This window comes from Hevea brasiliensis, chromosome 5, assembly GCF_030052815.1.
Source record: "Hevea brasiliensis isolate MT/VB/25A 57/8 chromosome 5, ASM3005281v1, whole genome shotgun sequence".
Taxonomy (NCBI): domain Eukaryota; kingdom Viridiplantae; phylum Streptophyta; class Magnoliopsida; order Malpighiales; family Euphorbiaceae; genus Hevea; species Hevea brasiliensis.
Window position 1 is genome coordinate 76,765,064 of NC_079497.1, and position 3,904 is coordinate 76,768,967.

General features: G+C 38.9%; 1 non-coding gene across 1 annotated transcript; it reads right to left on the reverse strand.

Annotated features, from left to right (window-relative positions):
• Window positions 1-516: 516 nt before the first annotated feature.
• On the reverse strand, window positions 517-635 carry LOC131180290 (5S ribosomal RNA). The gene has a single exon (XR_009149066.1). It is a non-coding gene; the product is annotated as a 5S ribosomal RNA (ribosomal RNA).
• Window positions 636-3,904: the final 3,269 nt, after the last annotated feature.

Genomic DNA, 3,904 nt, shown 5'->3' on the forward strand with positions numbered 1-3,904 from the left:
TCCTGAATGCAAGCAATATTCACCCTTCTCCTTTCCAAAGTATCCACAAGCTCCATTCATTTTCCTGTAAGTGATCCAACATTCCAAGTACCAACCCTAATCCTGCTCCTAACCTGCTCCTTCCTAATTGGTCTCTTTCTATGATATCTTCTACTGTTTTCTATGTCTATCTTGTATTCTGTTCCACTATCTGTTCTACCATCTATCCTATGGACTAACTTCTTCACCCACACCTGTCCGTGATGTGGGAACCCTTGCTCACTTAACACCACACCCGGGCACCGGCATAGCGCGTCGCTTTCGGTGAACACCCTACACCCTTGCATATTTCTCACTACACCCAGGCTCTGATGTAGCGCGTCATTAGTAGAGGATGCCCCAACGTTTATATCATTTGAATCCATATCATAAGGTGTGACAAAATTTTTACGCTGGTTGTCACCTACCATAACCTTCCTCCTTTATCTAGGCTTGGGACCAGCTAAGCGCAAACTACTTAGGCGGAGTTAAAGAAAAGGGGTGCAATACGAGGACTTTCCAAGAGGTCACCCATCTTAGTACTACTCTCGCCCAAGCATGTTTAACTTCAGAGTTCTGATGGGATCCGGTGCACTAGTGCTGGTATGATCGCAATACATCAAACACTAATTTTTCTCTCATTTGGCCAAAACCCTAGTTTAGGTTCCATGCATGTTTTCTTTCATTTTCTTATGAAATTTCATCATAAATTAACTTCATTCCAAGCATATAAAACTAATCTAACATGAAAAGAAACTTACCTCTTGTTGATTTCTTTTCAACTTCACTTTTCTTCCAATTCTTGTTCTCTTTGCTTTTAATCTCTCAATCAAAGATCTCTTTGATGTTTTCTTTTAGTGGGCTATGGAATTTATGAAGGGAATTTAAGGGAATTAAAACTTGGGAGGGAAATCAATGAGGGGAAGAAGTGGAAGAAGAAGAGAAAAAGAGAGAGAGAGGAAGAGAGAGGAGAGGGTGGTGGCATTTTGTGAAAAAAAAGAAATGAAGAAGACATTTGTCTTCTTATATATATATATATATATTGATCCCCAAAATTAGCTTATTAAAATTATAAATTTTCATTGTGTCATAAGGATAATTAAACTTAAATTTTTATTCCTTTTTTTTTTACATTTACACTTAATTTTCCCTTTTAATTAAATAATTAAATTTAACTATCAAAAGCCTATTAGTCTTTCATTTTAATTTTGTCATAATGGAAATGAAAGTTTAAGTTTTCATTTCTTAAATTTTCCCTTACATATTTTTACTTGAATTTTTCTTCAATTTTTACCCCATAATTCAATTCATTAATTTCATTTAATTTAATTGACATTTTGGTCAAAAGTCAACTCTTGAGGTGAATTGACCAAAATGCCCCTCATCGAGTCATAATCCTTCTTTTTATAATACTCGATGAGTCCTTAGCTTTTTTATTCATTAGAATTTTTATTGTGTCTATCTCAATTAATCTTCTATTTATTTTTGGTCTTCAAGGTGTCTTTGAATAGTATTAGTCACGGACCAAAAATGGTACTATTCATAACTCGGAGGTTCGGGGTGTTACAATTCTCCTCTCCCTAAAAATAAATTTCGTCCTCGAAATTTACCTGGTCTCAGTCTCTGAATAGCTGCGGGTGCTATCTCCTCATGTCCTCCTCACGCTCCCATGTAGCCTCCTGGCCTGAATGATGGTTCCATAGCACTTTGACTAGAGGTATCTGTTTGTTCCTCAGCTGCTTCACCTCATGTGCCAAGATCTTTATGTGCTCTTCATCATATGTCAGGTCTGGATTCACCTCAATCTCCTCTATTGGAAAAATGTGAGAGGGGTCTGATCTGTACCTCCTCAACATGGAGACATGGAAGATATTGTGAATCTTTTCCAACTCCGGAGGCAATGCAAGTCTATATGCCAATGGACTCACTCTTTCCAGAACCTAATACGGCCCAATGAAGCGAGGACTTAGTTTCCCCTTTCTACCAAACCTCATGATCCTCTTCCATGGGGAAACTTTCAGGAATGCCTTGTCACCCACACTATACTGAATATCTCTTCTCTTTAGGTTAATGTAGGACTTCTGCCTATCCGTTGCAGCTTTAAGTCTGTCTCTAATGAGCTGAACCTTTTCTTCTATCTGCTGCGTTAATTCTGGACAAATCAACTTCCTCTTGCCCACTTCATCCCAACACAAGGGAGTTCTACACTTCCTGCCACAAAGTGCTTCGTATGGAGGCATTCCGATGCTTGATTGATAACTGTTGTTGTAGACAAATTCAATTAAAGGTAAGTGTGTCTCCCAACTCCCTTCAAACTCAATCACACAAGCCCGAAGCATATCCTTCAAAATCTAAATGATCCTTTCAGACTAGCCGTCTGTTTGTGGATGGAATGTTGTACTGAAGTTTAATCTAGTCCCTAGGGCTTTTTGGAGACTACCCTAGAATCTAGAAGTGACCTAGGATCTCTATCAGACACAATAGACATTGGCACTCCATGCAACCTCACCACTTCGTCAATGTATAGTTTGGCCAATCTTTCCAGGTTGTAATCCATTCTCACTGGTAAAAAGTGTGTAGACTTGGTCAATCTATCAACAATAACCCAAATTGCATCATGATTCTTTTGTGTACGTGGAAGTCCTGTCATGAAATCCATAGTGATTCTTTCCCATTTCCACTCGGGAATTGGCAATGGCTGTAGCAACCCTGTAGGCACTTGGTGTTCTGCCTTTACTTGCTGACAAGTTAGGCATTTGGCAACATATTCTGCAATGTCTTCCTTCATTCCTCTCCACCAATAGTGCTCTTTTACACTTCTATACATTTTGGTTGCACCAGGGTGCATTGCAAAAGGTGAATCATGTGCTTCCTTTAAAATGGTTTGCCTCAGTTCAACATTATCAGGAATGCACATTCTGCCCTTATATAACAACAAGTTCTCATCATTTACTGATAATTCTAGTTTCTTGCCATCCCGAGCCTCTTCCATTAACTTCACATACTTATCATCCTTCTGTGCAACTACTTTAATTTGTTCTGCCAGCATTGGCTTCACTTGCCAAGTAGCTATCATCTACCCATCTTCATTAATCTCTAAATTAGCATGCAATGCCCTTAACTCATGCACCATGGATAATGGAGAAACTCTCAAACCAGCCATAGTCTTACGACTTAAAGCATCAGCTACAACATTAGCTTTTCTAGGCTGATAGTCTATCAAACAATCATAATCTTTTATCAGCTCTAACCATCTCCTCTGCCTCAAATTTAACTCCTTTTGTGTGCCCAAGTACTTCAAACTTTTATGATCTGTGTATATATAACATCTTTCCCCATACAAGTATTGTCTTCAGATCTTTAAGGCAAAGATAATGGCTGCCAGCTCCAAGTCATGCATGGGATAATTCCTCTCATGCGGTTTAAGCTGGCATGAAGCATAGGTAATGACGTTTTTATCTTGCATCAACACACAACCTAATCCATTATGAGAAGCATCACTATATATGGTATACTCCTTACCCAAAGTAGGCAAGGTTAATACTGGAGCTTCAGTTTAACGCCTCTTTAACTCATCAAAACTTTCCTGGCACTGATCAGTCCACTGAAATTTTACATCCTTCCTAAGTAGTTTGGTCAGTGGAGATGCTAGTATGGAGAATCCCTTCACAAACCTTCAGTAATACCCATCTAAACCAAGGAAACTCCGAACTTTTGCGACATTTTTGGGTGACTTCCAATTAAGAATGGCTTCAACTTTGCTAGGATCCACCTGGATACCTTCTGCAGATACAATATGCCCCAAAAATGAATCTCCTTTAACCAAAACCCACATTTCGACAGTTTGGCATACAACTGCTTCTCCCTTAAAGTCTGCAATACTATC